The sequence below is a fragment of the Arachis ipaensis genome, chromosome B2, assembly GCF_059453495.1.
Source record: "Arachis ipaensis isolate K30076 ecotype BB chromosome B2, ASM5945349v1, whole genome shotgun sequence".
In the NCBI taxonomy this organism is placed as follows: Eukaryota; Viridiplantae; Streptophyta; class Magnoliopsida; order Fabales; family Fabaceae; genus Arachis; species Arachis ipaensis.
Genome location: NC_142437.1, coordinates 18,009,498 through 18,035,327, shown reverse-complemented (window position 1 = coordinate 18,035,327; position 25,830 = coordinate 18,009,498). Strand labels below are relative to the sequence as shown.

At 29.9% G+C, this 25,830-nt stretch overlaps 2 pseudogenes; both read right to left on the bottom strand.

Annotated features, from left to right (window-relative positions):
• Window positions 1–12,735: 12,735 nt before the first annotated feature.
• Window positions 12,736–13,467, bottom strand: LOC110267501 (ethylene-response factor C3 pseudogene; annotated as a pseudogene).
• Window positions 13,468–18,042: 4,575 nt separating this feature from the next.
• Window positions 18,043–20,557, bottom strand: LOC107628227 (plasma membrane ATPase-like; annotated as a pseudogene).
• Window positions 20,558–25,830: the final 5,273 nt, after the last annotated feature.

Genomic DNA, 25,830 nt, shown 5'->3' with positions numbered 1-25,830 from the left:
GTGTGTGACCCCATAGGTTCAATACTAAGCAGGTAGTAAATTAGTCATACTAAATTTACTAATCAAGGTTGGCGTCTAGCAACACTCCTCAACGATCCGATAGTATGAAGTAATATATTTTTACTAAGAACCTCAGAAGAACAAAGTATAATTCCTTTCATCTTTCCAGCTCTTGGTTAACCCTTAGAGTATGGTTTAATTGTCAAATTCTAATTTGTTACCATTATTATAATGAACTGTGAATGACCTAAGAAACTCATTTCTTCCTTCATTCAATCCCCTTGGCCAAGGTTTTATTCATCTCAGTCATTATAATCATAGAGCTCAAACTCTTTACCGAGAGTTGACGGATTCCTTATTGACAAATCATTAATTCTACAAGTATTTAAATCATACCCAATAATCAATATCCATTCAACTAGCACCCTAGGGTATTAGGTGTCGGGAATCAAAGTATAATAAATACATTGTTAATTACTATGACAGTCGCAGGTCAAAGAAAACTCTATTACTATGTTCATCTTAAGAATATCCTATTGACAAATATGCGGTAATTATAACCATTAGGAGTTCTCAGAGTGAGTCAGTTCAATGGTCATATCTCTATATGCACTATCTATATATATAATTTAATAAATGAGATCTATTAATCTTCATCCAATGAAGACCATTATATATATATTGATCTTTCCGGATTATTAATGTCCTTTTTAATAATCCTATGACCAAGAACAATTTAGATTAAATTATAAAAGATTCATCTCTCAATATTGTGATCACTATCACAATGATAAATCTCTAAATTTAATCAAGGACGTTATTATATTAACATTTAAATATAATAACAATAACAAATTATTTAACACGTGATTAATTGGATTGTGGTCATACTACTTATTCCCAACAAAAATAAATTAAGTAACAATTAATTTAAGTAATAATTAACAAAGATTAGCAAACTACATACCAGCCTGCTCTTCGTCTTCATGAAAGTCGCCGATCCATCGGTATACTTCGACGACCTCGATGAAGCCCTGTTAGTTCTTTTCGTCAGATGGCGACGCTTGAACTCCTCATCAGTACTAAAATGGACGTCCAGTTCCTTCTTAATATTTGGACAAAGCTAAATCGTGAGGTGGTCGTACCCTTGACGAACGTCCCGCATCATCTGCTGAAGTCGCTTAGCTATCCAGTGGTCGTAGATCTTTCTAATCAAGATATCATGTTCTAAATTCCATATAAAGTTCTCCTGCACAAAGTAATTCAACAACATTAGTTAGCCGAAATAAAATATAGCTAAGATACAGTTAAATCAACAATATTGGGTTCTTATTGTCCACTTCTGAAACCATTGCTCTCTAGTCTCAGTAGGAATTTTTGTGTAGCTCGGCCATAGGTTGTCGTACATGGACTTAATGACATTGGAGATCTCTTATGTACATGCATTGTTGTTTGGTGTAAACCTATCAATAAAAAAACTTAAGATTAGCAAACACATAAAACATAATAAATTCAAAATATATTGCAGATAAAAGACATTAAAATAGTACTCACGCCTACATTTCATAAGGCCAAATCCTCATCCGTATGACAGACGGTGGTGGAGGGGCATCTGGCTGGGATGCATTAGAAGAATCACCCACCGCGGTCTCTGTCGTTGGAGTTGTAAGGGGTGGAGGTAGGGGCGTAGTAGAAGGAGCCACATAATCGGGATTCATGACCAAGATGAACTGCTGGTCCGGTGGACCCACCTGTGACGTCACAGAGGTCGACGGGCTAGTCGAGATAGAGGGCGATGATCGAGAAGTCCCTAGGGTACCGGTAGTGAAAACCCTCCCTCTACCATGACCACGAGACTGACTCGTGACACCTCTGCTACCTGTCGTCATGTTTGTAAAGCAAATACCAATTAACACTAATCAACATATATACAACACAAATCCTTCAATATTTATATTATTTAAAAATTTTTTTGACATAACCTCTCCTAAAATTGGACATATATCCACCTTTACGGTTCCCACAAATCCAACCAAATTAAAACACAAAGTAGTCCAAACAAATTGAAATTCAAATTCAAGAAACATAAGAGCATATTGAACTAATTTTTATAAATTCTCTAATTGATTCTAAATTATCGCCTATTGAAGCAGCAAGCAACTTGAAAAGGAAATTAAAGCACCAAAAAATAATTTTCAAGTTAAAAATTAAGAACAAATTAAATGAACAATAATATATATATATATATATATATATATATATATATATATATATATATTATATTAAAAGCTTCACTAAACAACCTGAATAATTAACACAAATCAACAATAATCAACACAAATCTTATTTTATAATAACAAATAAGCTCAGACCTTAATCCAGTCAAAATAAATTAAAATTAAAATTCAAGAAACATGACATCATATTGAACTAATTTATATAAATTCTCTAACTGATTCTAAATTATCACCTAATTGAAGTGACAACCAATTTAAAAAGAAAATTAAAGCATCGAACAACATTTTTTAAGTTAAAGATTAAGAACAAATTAAATGAACAATAATAAAAAATATATAATAGAAACTTCAATAAGAAACTTGAATAATAATCAACACAAATTAACAATAATCAGCACAAATCCTATTTTATAATAGTAAATAAGCTCATACCTTAATCCAGTCCAAACAAATTCAAATTCAAATTCAAAAAACATAACATGTTAAATTAAATTTTTTTTTAAATTTTCTAACTGATTCTAAATTATCACCTAATTGAAGCTTGCAAGCAACTACTTGAAAAGGAAATTAAAGCATCAAAAATTAATTTCCAAATTAAAGATTAACAACAAAGTAAATGAACAATAATAAAAAAAATATACAATGAAAACTTCGCTAAGTAATCTGAATAATCAACACAAATCCTATTTTACAATAACAAGTAAGCTCATACCTTAATCTAGTCCAAACAAATTAAAATTAAAATTCAAGAAACATAACATGTTAAACTAATTTTTATAAATTCTCTAATTGATTCTAATTAAATTATCACCTAGTTAAAGCAGCAAGTAACTCAAAAAAATTAAAACACCAAAAAATAATTTTCAAGTTAAAGATTGAGAACAAATTAAATTAATAATAATAAAAAATATATATAATGAAAACTTCACAAATCAACCTAAATAATCAACACGAATCCTATTTTATAATAACAAGTAAACTCAGACCTTAATCTAGTCCAAACAAATTCAAATTCAAATTCAAGAAACCTAACAGCAAGTTAAAGTAATTTTTATAAATTCTCTAACTGATTCTAAATTATCACCTAATTGAAGCAGCAAGAAACTTGAAAAGAAAATTAAAGCACCAAAAAATAATTTTTAAGTTAAAAATTAAGAACAAATTAAATCAATAATAATAAAAATCTATATATAATGAAAGCTTCACCAAGAAACCTGAATAATCAACACAAATCAACAATAATCAATACAAATTCTATTTGATAATAACAAGTAAGTTCAGACCTTAATCCTATTTTAGAAGTTCAGAAGCATTACCTGAAATAAATTTTAATAGGGGAAGGGAACAACTGAGAAGGAGTTTCTGACCTTCCTCCTACGCCGGCGCCGAGAAGAAGAGTAGCAGGAGAAGAAGAAGAGTAGAAGCGGCGGCAAAAGCGTTTCCAGCACCAGCAGCAGCCAAACCATACGTGAGAGGGTGCCGTCGGAGGGGACTGTCGAAGAGGTGTTGACGGAGAGGAGATGAGAGAGTTAGAGAGAGAGAGAGAGAGAAATTTGAAATGAAAGGGAAGAGGGTTTGCAGTTCGAATTTAGGGCACGATTACTGTCATTTGCCAGTAACGCGTTGCGGGTCACCAAAACTCAGATTTTCACTAAACGTGTTTACCGTCATAATAATTCAACAGTAAATTTACGTTACATTTCTCATCTATTTTTTTTTTTCGTTTTTTCTCCAATTATTACCAGTAAATTTACCGTTGAAAATAGAAATCCGCTGATAATGATTTTATCTAACGAATTTTACGCCTAAACGGTCAATAAATTCTCCAATAAAATTGATGCTAATGTGCAACGCTAAATTCGACGATAAATCTAACGGAACTCATTAGTGTTTTTTTTGTAGTACCTTGTAACATGCAACGATATACATAAATTTAAAAAAGATAAAAATGTATCTAGATTTAATTTAAGACCATTGGGTAATATTAAATCTAATTTGTGTTATTTATATAATTTACTCTAATAATTATTTAGCGATATTATTTATAGATTATTATTAATTTTAAATTCTTTTAGCAGGAATTTACTTCAATGTTAAGAAATATATTCTAAACTTCAATTTGAATATTATAATTGAGTATTATAAAGAATTATTTGTTCAGTACTACAAATGGTTGGAAATTAATTTCGATAGTCTAAAAATAAATTATAATAAGTTTGTTTTATCAATTAAAAATAGGGGCTGTTTGACAAATAATAATAATTAAAAGATATAATTGTAATTTTATATTTTAATTTTTATTCACTTAACATGAAAATATCAACTATTTACCTTTTAGGAAGTAATAAAATTTTATATTTTAAAAAAATATTCTAAAAACTAATTTATTTCTGAGAATTAAATTTTAAAACTTTAAATAGATATAAAAAAATATCTTTTTTGGACAATTTCTAAAAATAAATTCAAATTCTTTAAACAAAACTCACTCAAAAAAGGAACAAAGAGAGTATTATATATATATATATATATATATATATATATATATATGAAACACTCTATTATATAGATTAAAATTGTTCAAAAAAAAAATATAAATTTTTTTATAATTATTTTATTTTTTATTATATTATTATTATTCAACGTGTGAACTCTAATTTTTTAAATACTATTTCATTTCATAAAAAAAATTTATAAATTTATATCTTTATCTTATAATTCACCTGTATATATATAGATTATAGTAGTAACTGGAGATATAACGCCCCCACCCACTAGTAAGTAATTTATTAATATTTGTGCATGGATAGCACTTTTAATTAGGATTTACAATGCTCAAGGTTTCATAGACCGTTGATATATCCCTATAAAGTAAACCAAACCACTTTTTTAAAACTTTAATATGTCTCTTTGAACGAAGATGAAATTAAAAGATTTCACAATTAATCATTATTTATTCCATTATATTATTGATTCAAATTAAATTTAATTTATAATCCATTAGCCCCCATGAGCGAAATTGTATCTGGACACATGGATGCGTTGCCTCTAACGACCATTATCATGCTTCAACTTGTTCCATGTTACTAAATTGTTACCGAATATAATCCATGCCCCAACATTTGTATATATGTGTGAACCCATTCTATTACAAATTAAATTAGCAATACATTTGTCTCTATGTGGCTGCTATATATTAAACAAGTGATTATAGATACACCATTTTTGATTCTTTCACTATATATCCACTATGTTTCCACTTTGGAATATAATATAATATAAGATTTCATCAAAGTCCAAAAAGGTACAAACTAATAACTTTATATTATGGAGGCTGTTTTTCCTCTTTTCATTCCTTCCTCTAAAACCTTGATTTATGATCATAATTTAAAGGAAAGAAGAAATAAAACTCACAGTTATAGGCATATCAATTCAAGGGGAAGCTATATCTGGATATACATGTAAGTACTAATTTACTTGCTGGAAATTGTAAATAAATTGTAGTAGCTGAGATCTTGAGATTGCATCTATTGAGATTGAATAATGTCTTATCATGCACTCCCTATTCAAGGTTTTGGGTTTTTAGGGCTTTTTCCGACTCAATAAGTTTAGGATAAATTTTTGTTGTTGATCAATAGATTGTTGCATATATAAGACAAAATTTAAAACATTTTATACTTATTTAAATAAATAAGTGAGTTGATTATATGATGAATCCAAATTGATTTGCACTCAATATTTATACTAGTTTTATTGAATGTTTTTGATAATTTTATCAAACTAATCCAATTTTCTTTTGGGTATCACATTATATTATATTTTTCATTATTAGAATTACCGATTCTTAAATCTTTTATTATATTCTTTATTACAATGCTAGATTTAGTATTTAAAAAAAAAATCATAACTTATACCGTTTATTTATCTAAGAACTATTTTGATTGAAAATTATATATGATGGTATGCATTTATTATTTTTCAACATGATCTGTTAATTATTTGAGGTTAATTTTGAAATAATTATACTAAAATTTTTTAAGTTTTTTTTTTCAAATTTAGAAATAATTATATTTATAGATTCATCTAAAAGTAAGATCAGGGTTTTAGTCAACATAATTGAATCCTTCTTTTGCTAAATATAATTAAAATTTCCGCATAAGCATAGCTAAAGTAATCAATCCGATGAGTGTTTATTGTTAAATAAGCAAAAACAAATGCCAAACCGTACCCCTTGGAAAAAAAAATGTAGGACATTATAGAAAACACCAACTATATTTTTCCCTTGGCAGTCTTACTTTTAATAGGAACAAAATTTTAAATTACATTATATATATAGTGTTAAATTTCTTTTCTAAAATATTCTTTATATATATAAGGCCGGTGTTAGATTTTATTTTCTAAAATACTCTTTTTATATTTAAAGATAATATTGTAAGATGTTTTTTTTTAATTCATGAAACTTGAACATCTAAATTCAATATATTATATATGTGACCAAAATATTTAATTATCATACATAATAATTATCAATCTCACATATATTATGGTTATACACGTTAAATAATAAAAGAAAACACTAGCATGTATACTCATCATTATAGAACAGAAAAAGAGAAGTTATCCTAGCCAACTTGGATCAGTGGAGTGATTAATTTAGTCGTCCACTTAAATAAATGTCGAGAATTTAAATCTTATTTTGTGTATGTAGCAACTTATTAGTTAATGATAAATTTTTAAATGATACGCATAAGTTTTTTTTTTTTTTTTAAATCAATTTTATGTGAAATGTAATCCAATTAGCTGACGCACGGAATCATGGAGAGCAACGTTATTAACTGGGTAAATAAAATTAAAGAATAAATTATAGTTATATATTATATTATTTCTCCTACCAAACCTCTCAACTCTCCCTACCCCTACCTCCGCTTTTTTCTTTCTTGCTGCTTTCTCTTGTTAAACCCTCATCTACTTCTTTCACCCTCAAAAGGTTTGTTTTATTTTTTTTTTTAATTTTTAATTTTTATTCTTTTTTGAATTTCTCTCATTGCTAAATCAAATTATTGTTATGGGTTTATAATGTTTCAAGGTTGTGGGGATGAAGAAAATTATTAATTTCATGGGAAGAAGTTGCACAACCAAACAGTAGTGAATCAAGAGGTAGGTTCAACTTAACTTTCTTTAATTTCTTATTTCTCCTAGAAAAATGTATTACCAAGTATTTCAGAGAGAAAATTACTTTATGAATATTATTGCATTGATTTTTTATAGAGTGAAGATGTTTGTTTAATTGATTATGCAAACAAGAATCAGTGGATTGAACTTCGGTTGGTAGAAGGTTGATCCTAATTGATATTGTTCATCAATTCAATTTTCTTTTATATATATTTCGACAATTAATAAGTTAGTTATCAAATTATTCACCAGTTTCTCTATATATTCATGACCTCAATTTTGAGAACAAATTTGTATGGAATTCATTGTTTGATTTGCATTTGAATGTCTAATATACATTTAGTTTCTTGATACATTGTTTCTTATAACTAACCTAACAAACTCATCTTTTTATAAATGAACCTAACTGATTTTTCACATCTCTAACTACCATTACCCTTGATATTCTCCCCTCAATAAACTTCGCCGTGGGATTAACAACCACTCCAAGTTTGTCTTTAAATTTATGAAACAAAGATGCTGAGAGAGATTTTATAAAGATATTCCTGATTTGATCATCAATCACAAAAATAATGCTAACAACAAAGAGTTCTTTATTGTTTACCATATCTCGAAAGCAATGGAAGTAAATTTCCATATGCTTATAGCTTGTATGAAGGATTGAATTTGCAGCTAACAAAATTGTACTTTGATTGTCACAATAGATGATAGGGACAATTGGTTGATATATTTATAGCTTTTTAAGTAGTTGTTGGATAGAAATTAGTTTTGATTGAACAGTAGTTATAGTTCGATATTCTGCTTCTGTGCTACTTCGGTTGATTTTGATTTGTTTATTACTCCTCTAAGACACCAAATTACATTCTAAGTGGACACCATATCCAATAATTGATTTCCTATCTTATATATCACCAATCCAATCTGAATCTGAAAAGCACAACAATTTTAGAAAAATGTAAACCAAAGTTCTATAGTTGGTATGCATGTATAAATTGAAAAACCTTGTTAATTGAAAAAGATAAATCAAGTCTTAAGATGGTTAAATATTGCAAAGCACCAACTATCTCTCTTTACTGTTTTGGATATTTAAAGTTGTAGACATTGAGTGAGCAATTTTGGTTATCCTTTTTACTGTCTCACTCTTATCTTGTATTTGTGTTATCAATTATGTTATATACACATAAATTTAGCTATCAAATCAGTAATTAATATAGAATATTTATTGAAATATAAAATATATATTATAAATAAATTAAATAATAAATATATTTGTACACAAATAAATATTAGTTGATTGTTATTGATTTTCACTGTTTAATAGAGATTTTTGTTATATTTGAGTAACTTATGGGCTATAATCTTTAGTGCCAACTTTTGTTGATTTGTTGTTATCAGGTTTGTTAGTTTTTTGTTGGAAAGCAATTTATTATTTTTGAATTTAGAATAAAATATTATTTTAATACTTAATATTTGAGCTAAAAATAAAAATGATCCTTAAACATTTTTATTGTTCAAAATTACCCTTAACATTATTTCACAATTTCATACGATTTCTTCATCTTTAGTCTTTGATTTAATTTGTCTTTGCTCCTTGCCTTGCTTTTGTCTTTCCTCCAATATGTAACATCCACTTCTCCTAATTATTTCATTAATACCAAACCCTTTGCCACGGTCACCACCAGATCTTGAAATGATGGCCTTTATATCCATTATTGTTGTTGTGGTTGTGGTGGCAATAATGGCAATGGCTATGGCTATGGTGGTGGTAGTAGTAATGGTGGCAATGGAGGTGCTAATGTTGGGACAATAATAATGATAGTGATAAACTAATAGTGAAGTTAATAATGGCATTATTTTGAACGACTTATTTTAGTCTAAAAAATTTTAAATTTTATATTCCAGTTTTAAAAATTTTAAATGTGTTTAATGTTGTCTCACAATTAAATTTAACACAAACAATTAGCATATTGAAGAGTCAATAATGTTTGATTTTGGTACATAAGTAAAATCAATCAACGATCATCAACATAAAAAATTTTCCTTTTGATTCTTGAGCATTGATGATTGATTGATAGGATTTGAGATTTTTTTTATAAGAAGGACATCGACAAAAAAAAGTGTTACAAAAACGAAAGTTTTAGTTATATTTTTTTAACACACTGAATAATATATGACTTAATAATAACGTTGTTAACGTCCACGTCAGTCATTTTGTTAATTATTTGTGTCAAATTTAACAATAGGACAATATTAAACCCTCTTTAAAACTTTTTGGGATAAAAATAAGACTTTAAAACATTAGAGACCAAATTAAAATTTGACTCAAATATTAAAGATCAAAATAATATTTTATTCTAGGATAATTTTGAAAAATAAAAAATATTAATGGGTATTTTAATTTTCAACTCTGACGTTTGAAACTAAAATAATACTTTATCTATTATTATAAGAGTTTTTTATAATTTGTGTCTTTTTTGTTATGATATCACTTCTTTTAAAAATTTAAATTGATAGGACGAGACATATAAAAATAATTATATTTTTCAAATAAGAATCTTTTTTGGATGTGTTTAAATTTTTGCATATTTTTTTTCTCTTTTAATTTGTCTTGTTTTAAATTCTTCTCTTTTTGGGGTTTAATAAAAGTTAAATTCTAGATTTGTAGTTATAGAAATTTTGATATTATATAATAATATTTTTTTTAAATTTAAGCTGATAAAAAAATAAATAAATAATTATATTTCTAACCTATCTTTAAGTTTAAGAGTGAAGTGCATGCTTTAAGTATTGAAAGAAAATGTATCTAATAAGAGGGTTTATTTTCAGGGATTTAGTATATAGGAATCAATTCTTTAATATCTATTCTAACTATATATGTTTCAAAGAGCAGATTTTCTAAGGATACATTTATGAATACGTTTCTTAGGAGAAAATGGATTAAAAAAAAAATTAAAGGAAGGTTTAAAGAATAAATTAAAATGGACTCCATTTTATTTATCATCTAATTATATTTTTTTGTGCAGTGAAGGTTATCAATGGTTTATAAAAAATGAGGAATTGAATCTATGACTTCTTTAAATTTGTTCACTTTAATTTTAAATTAAATTTAAATCTTAGTTGTTGTTGAGTTTGTTAAGTTAATATAACAGGAGATAATTTTATTTTATTTTTTACTATTGATCAAGAACTGAGCAAATTCGTTATTTTAGGATATTCTGAGTTACTATGATTTCTGTGAGATAATTTTATTTTGTCTCATGTCGAATGAAAAACAGAATTAGAACAAAAAAGAGAGAATGATACAGCCATATATCTTGATTCAATCACCATGAACAATGCAGCTTACATCCAATCTCCACCATAACTGTGGTAGAATTTTTACTATCTTTCATAAAAATTACAATCACCAATTCTCTAAGATTCTACCCAATCCTATCTGGGATAAACCAAATTTCTATCCATTCTTGATTTGGCTAGGTTCACTTTCTAAACTTTCAACCATTAAGTGCTCACCCAACTTAGTAAGGGAATCCACTCAAGATCATGAATACAAAGTAGAAATAAATACAAAAGAGTTTGATATAATTTTCTCGCTTCTTTTCAAGATTATTCTTTTTCTCTTTTCTCTCAGTGACTTTTTCTAATACCTCACATAATGCCTTTTTCCATTGATAAAAAACAAAGAAAGATAAAAACTGAAGAATAAAAATTCAATATAAAATTATGAAGGAGAAGTTAAGTTGGAAAGCTATGAAGTCTCAAACAGTATACTTACTCTCCTTGCTTTAATTTCTAGCTGTTTATCCTTTTTAAAAAAGAGTAAAGCTTTCACAATTTGAACTTGGTTGGACACCTTTAACTTGTTCTTCTTTTTCAAAATTTCATATTAGAGATGTAGGAGAGATGAGACAACAGCAATGATTAGAGTTGGCATGCATCCTTACCTTACTACTTCTCTTTCTTTCTTTTTTGTTTGGCTTCAAGTATTTGAGTCATTTATCCAATTTTTGGTTCCAAATTTTATTTTTAACTTTTGATTTGTAGCAGTGATACACAACTTTCATTTTCTTCATCTTACTCGAATGATGCATGCACAAAAAAAGCATCTTCAACAAATTAGAATAGAAACACAAATATAAAAATTTGGCTTTTTTGATTTGTCTCTGAATTAAATCAGATTTGATTTTGTTTTGTTAGTTCCAAATCTTGACTTTTTCCTTCTTTTTTCTTTTCAATTTTAAGATTGTGATTTACTTTTTCTTGAATGCTTAAACCCTATTTTAAACACCCTTTTTTATTTGTAAAAGTTCTCTTTCTTCCTTAACTTAGCTTAGAGATTAATCACGTGGGTTGTAATCAGAAAAAAAAAATGAATCTTTGATTGGAGTATTGGTCTCATTGAATATGAACTTGAGAAGTGAATTAGTTAGATGTTATAATTAGACTTATTTTAAATATTTTATTTTTCTGCACAAAACATAAATTACAAACATTTTTAGACTTTTAACCAAGATTATAATCTTAGCCATCCTCAAATTATTATTATTATTATTATTCTCAAACTCAAAGTCTTGTAAACCCAGCTTAAGGACTTTTAGTTGTTTAATTTGTTACTGACACTGCTTACAGTAATTTGTAATAATAATGCTCCTTGCGTTCATTGTCATCACCTATATATATATTTTGTTAAATTTTGTCAACTACTTTTATTATCCTTGAACACTTTTCGGGTTATTGTGATTGTAAAATCCCCATTTTCTTTTGACCGTTTATTACCAACAGGAGAATGAGATATGTAAAACAAATTTCAAAATGTATCAAATCTTTATCAATCTAAATGTTAGATGCAAACCCTAGTTTGCACTAATTTATGGAATTTCTAACTAAGAAGAAAATGTAACTAATTATTCCCCTTTTGTGTTGAGCTATGATATAGCCTATAGTACCGTACCCATCATAATTTTTGATATTGAAAAAAGTAACTAAAATTTGAACTAATTAAATGATTGTATAAACATTACTACAGTAGTGAGAATCAAAATTGAATTTTATTGGCAGCATTGTCTTCCATGATAATTAGTTGATCAAACAGAAGAATATCATCTCTTCTAAAGGAAAAAAAAAAAAGGTGATTTTTTTTAAAGATCTCTCAACTCACAAACACACAATTACAGAAACACAAAAGAGAAAATAATGAATAAGAGATTACCAAGATTATTAGAGAAAAGAGAAATAAAACTAAAACATGCCCTATTAGAATGTCCATAAAGAACAACTATCAAACAAAGAAGAAGAAAAGAAATTAAATCTAAGTGAAATTAAACAAGATTTATTTGAAGTAATAACTAGGACTTTCACCTTGATTATTATTATTATTATCCGAAATACTTAGGAGTTGCTCAAGATATTCAACTCCCAAGTCCTCTAACACCATCACACTACTACTTGATGATGATGATGATGATGATTCTTCACTTTTCCCTTTACACTTTGCATGTTGAGTAGTATCATTTTCCTTTGATGATGACAATTTTCTTCTCATGTAGTTTCTCTCTTTGAGTGCAAGTGCTGGTGAATACCCTTTGTTGTTTTTGTTGCCACAACTATACTCAATTCCTTGCAAGGAATCTTTGACCTTTTGGACTGGAAAATTGAGAACAGCATTGTAACCTCTCATGGCAAATGCAGCTTCATCATAAGCCAAAGCAGCATCTTCAGCACAATCAAAGGTTCCAAGCCAAACCCTTGTTCCATTCCTTGTTGTGTCTCGAATTTCGGCTGCGAATTTTCCCCATGGTCTTTTTCTTACACCTATGTACCTTCCTTTTTCACCATGATGAACATCTTCATATTCTTCTTCATGCTTCTTGTTCTTCACATTTTTCTCCTTGTATTTGTTGTTGTTACCTATTTTTGGGACTTGTTGTGAATGCATAGAGAAGTCGATGATATCAAAAGAAGGAGAATCATCAACATTGTTGTTGGAAAATGTTTGGAAGCAAAAATTTGGTGAAGATGATGTGTTCCAGTCTTGGATCTCAAAGAAATTAGGGGAAGTCATTTTTGGCAACTATTTGTTTTTTTGTTGCTTGAATCCTATGAACCTATTGACCCTAGGTAGCTGTAACCCTATTATTTATATAGGTCTTGGATCCCATCCAATTGTTTCTTTAATGTTATAATTATAAACTTATATAAGTTTGGGGAATCTATCACATTGAAGTCCTAAATAATTTAAGATTGCCTTGCTATATGTAAATGAAACTCAAGAAAGACTTCGTTTGTCTTATTAGATTATGGATTGTACAATAGTGATTCATGTTGCTAGTTGCTTTGCACGTGAATTTCAGTAATTTTTGTACTAAGGAATTTTTTTTAGGTGCATTAACAAATAGTTAAAAATATAAGTAGAGAGTGAATTTTTTAAGAGTCCAACTATATATTTAAACATTTTTATTTCCAAGTCCAATTAAGGAGTTCAAAACTCAACAAAAACCACTTTCATTACACCAGTGTATACACATGCGCATTTCAATAACGCTTATTCGTTTTCGTCTTCACATTCTTTCTTCTTTTTCGCATTCTTCTTTCTTCTTTTTCATCTTCCTCATTCTTCTTCTTCGCGTTCCTTCTTCTTCGTCGCGTGTTTTCTCTCAATCATCATTCTTTTATTGCTGTTGTTGTTGCGTCATTTTTTCTTTTCCTCCTTTTAATTGAGGTTCATTTGGATCCAGACATGAATTCGATGTGTTTTGTTGATGATCGAGTCTTTTTAACTATTTGTTCGAAATTGAACTAATAATTTCGGTTCATTTGTGAATTAATTGAGGTTTACTTGATGCTGCTAAGTGTTGACCAAATTTTAAATTTTTTATTTTTTAAATAATTTCGGTTTATTTCTTAGTCTAATTGAGGTTTATTTGGATCCAAAAATAAATTGTATGTGTTTTTTGATGGTTTTCAGTGGCTAAGAGAAGGAGGGGTTGAATCTTAGTCCCTTTTTCACTTGATAACACTTGCTGTTCTTTGAAACACTTTCTGAAGACTTTTTGCCTTTTTGTCTCGTAACTAGCCACGAGACTTTTTCTTTTGTCTCGTATACAGCCACGAGACTTTTCTTTTTGTCTCGTCGATCAGCACGAGATATTTTTAGTTTTATCTCCTGTGCAGCAGAAACAGAAATGGAGTAGAAGAGAGAGAAAATTATACCCAGATATATCCTGGTTCAGCTGCTAAGTGCAGTGCAGCCTACATCCAGTCTCCATCACAAAGATGATGGAATTTCACTATGATCATCGTTTATTACAGACACCAATTCTCCCTAGGAACTACCCTTCCTATCTGGGACAAGTCCAGAATTCTAAACCTAATCCTGAACTTGACTTGGTCACTACCAAACTTTCAACTTTAAAGTGCTAACCCAACTTACAAGGAAATTCCCACAGAATCATGAAACACAACACAGATGTACAAAGGAACTCTAAGGACATCTATGGCTTTTTCTTTTAATTTTGCACTCTCTGCTTTTTTCTGCTCTATAGCTTTTCCATGCAAACCTCACTGTTTGCCTTTTTCCATGAGACTCAAGACAGACAAAATTAAACAGAAAAATTACAAAATAAAAATATTGAAGGAGAAGAAATTCTGTTAGCTTAGGTAGCTCTGAGAACTCTGTGCTTTACACTCTCACTCCTTGAATCAAACCCTGACTGTTCACCCTTACTTATAGGGAGAAGCCTCCAAGGTTGAAACCAAACAAACCAAGCCAATCTTCTTCTTCTTCAAACAGAACCGGTTCAGTCAGAGAGAGAGAAGATATAACCCATCCAAAACCCAACATGCAATTACCTCTAGTCCTTCTTTGGTCACCAACAATCATCAATCCGAACCTTCCATCCTGCCTTGCTCTCCAAGATAAATTCCTAGCTTTTGATGCATGCTTGATGATGACAGCTTCATCTGCTCCAATCTCTGCCTCTTCCATCACGTAGCCACTGTAGCTACCTTCTGTGGTGGTTGAGCAGAATCAGAGACAAGCCATCCCTCAAAGGATCTTCTTCTCTGACCGAAATCTTCTTCAACCATTTTTGGTGTGGAGAAGCCAAGATCTCTTCACCAAATCTTACCATAAGTGAATGAGAATCTTAGCCACATCATACTTTATGTTTTCTTTTTCTTACCATCATTGTGATGGTCTTGTAGCATGCATCTTCTTCTCTTCGGTGGCTAGCTTTAGCTTTCATGGTTTGCTGTGTAATGACCGAAAAGAGAAGAAAGAAATGAGAGAGAGGAAAAGAAAAATACTTAAGTGATCTTGACAAATTAAAAAAAATGATTTGCTTTTACTTTCCTTTGCTTTAGGTAGCGTGCCTCATTAAGGCAACCATCAAATCAATAACAATTTCTCTCTCATTGTTCCAAGGTTTGCATTAACTATCCTTAATAAAATTTTGAATTCCATCACTTGAAGGAAAGAATGAGATCCGTTGAAACACTACAAGAATATGGCCGATTAGCTACCACAAAAAGAGTCGTAAAATCATCGCTAATCTGACGCAAAATATAATTTGTGACGGATTAGCTACCACTTAGCAACTAATGCTTTTGTCGCTAATTACAAGTCGCAGATCAATGAGGCAAACATAGCAGTCGCTAATTCATCGAAAAAAATTTTAGCTACCGAATAGATAGTCGTAAATTCATCACTAAAGTAAAAGCTAATTCCATAGAAGAAATAGACTAAACGGTAGTCGCTAATTAGCGACAAACTCTACTGCAGCAGGCTCATCGCTAAATGCAAGCTAACTTCGTAGATAAAATGAAATGCTTAGTTGACGCTAATTAGCGAGGAATTTTTCTGTACCTAAGTCGTCGCAAATTGTTCGCTAATATGATCGCAAATCTATCACATTTTGTAGCAAATCTATAACTAATCTTTGAAAATTCTTAATCAAATTTGTAGGAATTTTGTCGCTAAACCAAAACTATTCTAAATGAGAGTAGAGACATGAAATAGTCACCAATTTGGTAGGGAATAATGTGTAGTCAATTAGTTGCAATACTATCGCAAAATGTCATCGCAAATTCCTTTTAAACTAGTAACAAATCGATAGATATCTCATAAATATTTCAGTCGCAATAAAGTCTTTAATTTGTCACCATCATCAACAGCGAATATGTCGCTAATTTTTCTAGAATATTAGTTAGAATGCCAATTTCGTCAGTATACTAAAACAAACCTCATTATTTTTTTATTTTAATCATTAAACTAAAAGATTATAATGCATACAAATATAATTAGTTCATCAAAATTATACACGTTTAAAAAAATTCAAACCATGTTTAAAGAAATTAGGTATTGAAGCTTAACCTAATAATAACCAAGCCTTAAGCATGATCAAATGCCTATTCTATCAATTCAATAGCTCTAAAAAACACGACTTAATTAGTAAACTAATAAAGAGAGAAGCTCAATTACAATATCATGTAAAAGTAAGTATTCACTCACTTATTTAAATATGTTTTAATCTGGCTACACAAATGTGATCCTGCTTCTATAAAATTCATTATACATTATACATCTAAGTTTCTCATTGCACATTAAAAATTTTAAAAAACTGAAAAATACAAATAAACAACACCTAAAGCTTAGTAGTTGATAGTGAGATAAATGTATTAAATCACATGCTTCTTCAAAACTATAAGTATCTACATTAGTATCTATGTTTGCAAACATAGTTGGTTGATTTGCTGAGATCCTGGGCAAGGTAGAAATATTATTATATGAGAAGAACCATCTATTTTAGTAAACCTGGAGGCATGAGCAAAAAAATGAAAAGAAGATAAGCCTATGCATTAGGTGAATCATTTTTCAAGGAATAGTGCAAGTAAATATATTCCATGTTCAACATGAAGTATATCATAATGAGTTTTTTTAGCCTAATGTGTATTGATTTACTTACCAATATAGAAGTTCATGTGCTTACCATTTGGACCTGCATAATGAAGCAGCCAATTTTCAATAATTCTCATCAACAAAACAAAACATGTCATCACAAGACAAAAGAAAATGAATTAGAAATGGCAGATAAAAAGCATGGCATCAATGCATAAGACTTAACATTGACAAGGAGACATACACATGACATGAAGCAAAGGAAGTAGAAGCATAGTACCGTGAAGGTGTTATCCTATTTTATTATTAGATCTACCATGATGTTTGGACATAAAAATTCAATGTGTTCATTGCAGTCTTTAAGGAGATGTTTGGCAACTTTCAAAATCTACATAACTATGTACAATAAAACAGAACCGGTGATGTAAGAAAAATGAATGCTTTTCTTCGTCATACAGTTTGGTTTCACACATGAAAATTAATTGAAAATTACAAAAAGAAATAGTTATCAGCATTGTGTGTGTGTGTGTATATATATATTACCGTTCATCCAATTTTGTTGGGGCTGAAATGGTACGGAGTTCTATATGGCTGATTTTTATGAACCATTTTGTTGTTTTTGATGCCATGATGACGTTTGAGGATGCATTTTCTAATGAATTGTGCTCCATGTTACCCACCTTAAAGGTTAAATCTAAGGAAGGTCAACAAATTAAAACCTTTATACAGTTAGAAATTAAATTACAATATGCGTCTTGCAACACCTAAATACCGAAGTCCATGCTCAGCAAACTTATTAATCACTGCATGAACCTTCTTCCTGACATCCTCTTTGCAGTTGCAAAGGGTTATGATCTAAATAAAGAGAAAAAAAAAAGCATTTGTCATCCTTATAACCATCATAAGAAGGTGCCAATGAAACAGGTTTTTACCTTCTCCGGAGCCCCTTTTCTCACACGGGGCCAATTTCCATCAGAATCAATGTAAGTTAGAGCAATCCTCTTGTCTACAGGATTGAATGGAAGAAAATGGACCCCCCTGATTCCAGCTTGAGCCTGGTCAGTCAAAACATTAAAATTATGAGTTAAATCAAAACATTTTATCTGTATCCTTCTTGTCCTAAAGAGAGTGGTTTTACTATATTTACCTCCTTTGGATCAGCAAGCATCCCAACAATTGCAGCACCTATAGCAACCTGATTTTCGTCATAGAGGCCCTTGCAGCAAGAAGGATAACATACTCCTTCTCAACACCCTTAGCAAATACCTCAATCAAGATTCTATCAACACTGAGCTTATTCAATGTCAAGGTTACAGTTTTGTCACTACAGAGGAGATCCATCCCAGCCATTTCCTCAATAGTCATCATACGTTTCGAGCAATTGAGCAAATGCAGAAGTTACCAATTACTGTAAGCACTTTCTAGAAGTGTCCAACTTGGTTAGCGCTGTCCACCAAGTGAGCCGCTTTACCAAAGAAGGCATGCACACCAGTGGCAATCACAACTGCTTCTATCTCACCCTTCTTGACTGTTGATCCAGAAAATATTTCATCAGTTGGATTCTTGGTCACTAGAAGAGATTCTCCTATTAAAGCAGACTGATCAACACTTAGAGGATTGCCCTCGAGAAGACAAGCATCGGCCGGAATGATATCTCCTAATTTAATGTTGATTATGTCTCCTCGTACTCAAATTGCAGCATCTTGTTCACTCCAGTGGCGATCTCTTAAAACACGCAATAGAAAAAACATAACTTGCACTGAACAAATGACAAAGTAACAATAACTAATTGACCATTCAATTAGATCTAAAATCATTTTAGATTTTGACAAAGAAAATAAGAAATATTTTAAAAGTAAAAGTAAATTTTTCATAAGGTTTCAATTTGTTAAGCAAGCATATGTGATTAGATGCGCTAAAAGCAAACAACTTCATCTCATGCACCCAACCAAAGAAAACAAAAACTTTGTATGCAATTCAATTTACTAACCATAGAATAACTAAGTTTGCAATACAGTTCACCTTACTTATCAATCCTTAGTATGAATAACTATAATACTTGAAGAACATGACGCAGCAAACAGTGCAATATTGTTTATGCTTGAGGAAAGGGCTCAAAACATGGAAATTCTAAACCAACTGACAATGACATTTTCCGAGAAACACCAACTACTACACCAGCATTTGGAAGAAATCCTACAAGGTATACTTCACAATCAAACTCTAGCTCTGGATCCAACTAAAATATTGAGTCCCAAATCAGCAAATTTAACTGATTCCAGAATAAAGGAATGGTTGAATTTTTTCAATGGCAAGAAGTATTGTTTATCTTGATAGTAAATATATCTAGCAAATATATTTAAGTTGATGAGAGTATCTTTCAATAAACATAAGCAGAAAGAAACAGAATAGAACAACACAACTTCCTAACCAAGTGAATAGCAGCAATCAGAATACCAGTGAAGATAAAGTAAATTAAAATCAAGAACAAAAACAATAGCAGGAGCAGGAGCAATCAGCCAGCCACATTATAGTGTTAGCTTCGATATCCATTGCTTTATTCTCCTCGATCATTTGTGGAGGAATACACTTTTCTCCTCCTCCCATTACTCTCTACTAAACAAACAACAAGAAGGTGAAATCAAATGTTGTTCAGCAATAATCAGGTACAAATCAGAAGTTCAGACCACAGAACAATAATTAGAAATATTATAACAACAATAATCTGAAAAATCAACAATAATCACATCAACTAAAATAAGAACAAGAAAGGAGAAAACAAATGGAGAAACCTTATAATAACAATAATCAAAACAACAAATTCACCTTATAATAAAAAGTTCAGAACAAACAACCAGAGGAATAATCAGTTTACTGGTAATCAGAATTTAAAACAATAATCAATTTACTAATAATCAAAACAATTATCTGAAATTCAAAACAATAATGGAAACAATACACAAAACTTTGTTCCCAAGCTCAACCCAAATAATCAGTAATTTAGAACATCAATTAGAAGTTCAGAATCAATCTTAATTAATTTCTTTTTTAAAATGAAAAAAGAAAACATTGGTTTACCTGAGTTTGAGAACAGGGGAAGGGGCGGTCGAGCAGAGGTGGTGGCTGACTGAGCTTCACAGGGGCTTCTAGTGGTGGCTGGGCTAACCTTCGCGTGATTGGTGGTGGCAGAGAAGAAGGGGGCAGCGCCGGTGCATTGACCGTCGCACCTTGCAGCCACTGTTGGTGGCGTCGTCATTGAGGGTCACCGGGGAGCAGTGCAGCGCGTAGAATCAATGCAGCACCGAGAAGCATCTTTGACACAGAGAAGAAGATTCTATCCATCATTCGACGCAGACAAGAAGATTTTGAGGAGCTTTGATGCGATGAAGAAGACTCTGAGGCTGGAAGCACAAGGGAGTGAGTGAGAGAATGCCGAGATAAGATGAGAGACGACTGAGACTCTTGAAAGAGGGAAAGGGAGTGAGCTGAGAGAGGGCTAAAAGCTTGAAATCGTGCCCTAATTTTCAATCTCTGATTTAGTTTAAAGCGCTAAAAATGAAGTTTATTGTGCAATTTTTTATTTGAAATTATGGAAAAGGCGCTTTTATATATATAATATATATATATATATATATATGTGTGTGTGTTTTTTCAATTTTTGAAATTAAACACTTTTTAAATTAATATAACTTGTTTTGTTTTTTGAGTTATTGTTTTTTTTTTCAAATTTTTATTTTGATTTTTTAAAAAATAATTTAAATTTTAAAAACTCTTTTATAAGATAGATAAGATTTTTTTAATAAATACAAAAATATTTATGTAAATGTCAATCATCTTATATTAAAATAAAAAAAATTAAAATAATTTGTATTACTCTTTTAATTTAAGAATATTTTTATTATAATTTATGTTTTCACAACTAAAATTTTACAAATTACTTAAATTTAAATATATATTATTGGATATTTTGTATATAATAAAATTTATTTGAAATATAATTTATAGAATAATATATATCATATAAACAAATAATAAGCAAGTATTTGATATTTGAATCTCATTTCATGTATGCAACAATTCATTCACTAGTGACAAATTGTTAAACAAACTGTTAAATAGCAAGCAAGTATTAGGCTTGCATTTTTTCGAGGAGGACGACGGAACACACTAGATGGTGAGACGATGGAGATGATGGGGGTGGAAACAGATATACGATGGCGCGTCAGTGGCTACGAAGACGAAAAACTGGAGGGACGTCACGGCTTCAACGACGTAGATGAAGGGTCACACGAATAGCATGGCTTCAACGATGGCAAACCAAAAACCAGAGACGAAGGCCCAGATGGCTGGAGCATGATGGCAATTCGGTTGTCGGAGACGGAAGGTGCAAGAAGAAGGGCTCGCTCAGTCGCTCTTTGTGCGTGACAGCAGTGACAGCAGTGGCAACAGCGCTGCTCGCGGTGGCAGTGGCGCTAAGTGAGGAAATGATTGTGAGTGAGTGAGTGAGTGAGTGAGGGAAAGATTGTGAGAGCGAAGAGGGTGATGTGTGTCATTTGTGAGTGCGGCGTTGTGTGTATGTTAGTGATGTGTTAGGGTTAGGTTTAGTCAGAAAAATGGTATTTTTTGGAGTTTTGTTAGTTCGGTTCCTCAGTTTGTAAGTTATTAGTTATTAAAAACTAGCTAGCTAATTATTAGTCACAACTTTGGGACTTTAATTATTCCCTCATTTAAAATAACTTTAGATTAGTGACAAAATTGTGACAAATTACATTAGAGTGTTTAGTAAAATAATATGGTATATATAATGATAAGCATTAAATCTATTGAAGATTCACTTGTCAAGTGAGAGGGGGCTTTTACTCACTCTCAAGTTCAAGGATTGAACCTTAAAAAGCCACTTTTTGAAGGGGATTCAAATAGATGCTTTTACAGTGATCCACACCCCGCAGGTCTATGTGTGGAGTGTGCGGATCAAGGAGGAAGTGCGGGTCAACTGCCTAAACCGAGTCCGGTTCGCAACAAAACTGTCCGATTTCAACTTTTGACCGCCATTGATTGAGTTAATTGCAAGTCCGATCTTAATAATGAACCAAACCGGATAGGACATCAATTCACTGTTTTTTCCGTCGAACCAATCGGTGCGATTCGATTCGGTTCTAATAACTATGACAAAGTCGTTTAGACTTGCATTTTTTACGAGTTTGATTTTAAAGTCAAATATCCATTTTTTTACTCACTCTTAAGTTCAAGGATCGAACCTTAGAGACGCCACTTTTGAAGGGGATTCAAATAGATGCTCTTACAGTGATCCACACCCCATTGGTCTACGTGTAGAGTACGCGGGTCAAGGAGGAAGTGCGGGTCATCAACTGCCTAAACTGAGTCCAGTTCGTGACAAAATCATCTGGTTTTTAACTATTTGACCGCTATTGACCGAGTCAATTGCAGGTCTGGTCTTAATAATGAACCGAACCGGATAGGAGGACTTTATATAAATCTAGTTGCCCTGTTTCGATTTACATGCTATTGATTTATTAGGGTGATTTGTTCTAATAATAATAATAATAATAATAATAATAATAATAATAATAATAATAATAATAATAATAATAATAATACATATTCAGGATCACAAAAAATTATTTTCTATAATATTTTTTAAGAAAAAATAATAAATATTTAAAGAATAATTAAATACGTGTTCACATTGAAATAACATTAAATATTATATTAATATGATTTTGTTTTAATTATTTAAATATTAAATTTTATAATTTAATATTTTTATTCTACTTAAATTATCATCATTAAGTTATGGAAAAAAATAAATATTTAAATATAAAGTTAAAATTAATATTAAAAACCAATAGTAAAGAGTACAACCAGTTAAAAAAATACTTACAAATTTCATAAAAATATTTATACTTATTCAATAGAATTATTATTATTATTATTATTATTATTATTATTATTATTATTATTATTATTATTATTAAATACTATAGAGACTGTTGGATGGTAATGTTTATTTCTACATAAATATGAGATTAGGGTTAAAGATTCATTTGGATTTTATTCTCTCAAATCTATATAAATAATTGAGTATATGTTAAAAAAAGTTGAGTACTAGTGCATTAATTTTAAATCTATTTATAAAATACATATTTGGTATTTATATGTGATAATAATAATAATAATAATAATAATAATAATAATAATAATAATAATAATAATAAATTATTATTATTTAATATTTACGTAGAAGTAAACATCACCATTCAGCAGTTTCTATAGTATTTAATAATAATAATAATAATAATAATAATAATAATAATTCTATCGGATAAGTATAAAACTTTTTATGAGATTTTTAAGTATTTTTTTTAACTGGTTGTACTCTTTATTATTGATTTTTGGATATTAATTTTAATTTTATATTTAAATATTTATTTTTGTCCATAGCTTAATGATAATTTAAGTAGAATAAAAATATTAAATTATAAAATTTAATATTTAAATAATGAAAACAAAACCATAATAATATAATATTCAATGTATTTTTATGTGAGTACTTATTCAATTATTTTTTAAATATTTATTTTTTTGCTTAAAAAATATTATAGAAAATAATTTTTTGTGATTGTGAATAATAATAATAATAATAATAATAATAATAATATTATTATTATTATTATTATTATTATTATTATTATTATTATTATTAGGATCAATCACCCTAATAAATCAATGGCATGTGAACGAGCTATAACTCAAATGGCATAGTCTCTTCGTACTCATCTAAGATTTATATAAAGCCCTCCGTCCTATATAAATCGAATTAAGCTGGTTAGATTTATTTGGAAACATACCACCCATGCCCATGCATAAATATGGCTAGCCTGATTCGATTCGATTTATATGTAAATATGTAAATCGATATTACCTGTTTCGATTTATGTGTAGTTAAAGCTGACCTAATAAATCTATTTAGTCTAATTCGATTTACTACTAAAATTTGTAAATCTAATTACCCTTATTCGATTGGTATAAAAAACGTCTTTGTAAGATTCACGTATCATTTCTTGCTTTGGGTGATAAAATAATATTTGCATGCATTTAGTTTATTTAAATATTTTATCCTATATTTTGTGATTGAAAATATCAACATTATACTCTCATTTTCTAAAAATATTGAATTTTTTAATTTGTCTTTAAAATATATTAGTTTTAAATTTCAATTCAAATTAACAACAAACTTTCCATTAAAAATAACGAAAAATTTGTGATCTAACTGGAAAAAAATATTTTTTAAGAAAAAGCTTTTGATTTGAATTGTTTGTAAAATTTTTGAGAATGGACTTCTTGCTAGAATATTATAAATTATTAGTTATTAAAAATTAGCTAGCTAATTATTAGTCACGACTTTGAGACTTTAATTATTGTCTCATTTAAAATAGCTTTATATTAGTGACAAAATTGTGACAAATTACATTAGCGTGCTTGGCAAATTTGCTTCAAACTTTTCATGAATTTTTCATGGATTTATATAGAAGTTAGTGATTAGTATCAACATGGAATAAGGACAGAATAAGGACTAACATTTTTCTGACAAATTAGTAGCAACATGAAATAAGCGAGAAAAGCAGTTATTAAACGGTCGCTAATTCCTCACTAAATAAGCTTTTGATTAGTGACTCAATTGCGACTAGTTACTTCTAAAATTTTCTCGATTAGCTTTGGATTTGTTATAACTTTGCGACTGATTTTCAACGAGGTTAGCGAGTAATTTGCTACAAAATAGGTAGGATATAGCTTTTGCTTTGCGACAAGATTGCAGTTGCCAAGTCGCTCGCTAAATTAAACTTGCGACAACTTAGCGACAAATGTATTTCGCCCGCTAATCAGCGACTTGAAATCAGCGAACGAAGTGTGTCAGTTGTTAAACGGTCGCAAATTTCTCGCTACTTAGGTCATAGGTGCTCAATATCCGTATTTCCACTTTAGCGACTAATTAGCAAGGAACACTTTCCTAGCTGAATGATATATCTGTTGCGACGAGTTAGCGACGACTATTTTCTGTCGCTACCCTAATTTTGAATTTTACAATATTATGCGACAAATTAGCGAGAAACGAATTGCTCGCTAAAAATAAAAACTTTCGCGACAAATTAGCTAGGAATTTGTCCATCGCAGAATGCATTTCAAGTCTTTGTGATGGATTAGCTAGGGACATTGTTCCTCACTAATTAGCCTTTTCACACAAAGTTTATTTAGCGACAAACTAGTGTGTGAATTGTTTCTCGCTAATTGTATATCAAATACTTGCGACGAAATAGTGACAATAATATCCCTCGCTACTTTACTTTTATTCGATTGAACTCCTAAGTGACTGATTTGCTAGAACATTGTCACTCGCTAATTAATTTGCGAGAAATTAGCGAGAAAATTTTCCTCGCTCTTTTTTTAGCTACAAAAGTCAATCTGCGAGAAACAAACTTACTCGTAAATCTCTCGCTAATCAGTCATTTT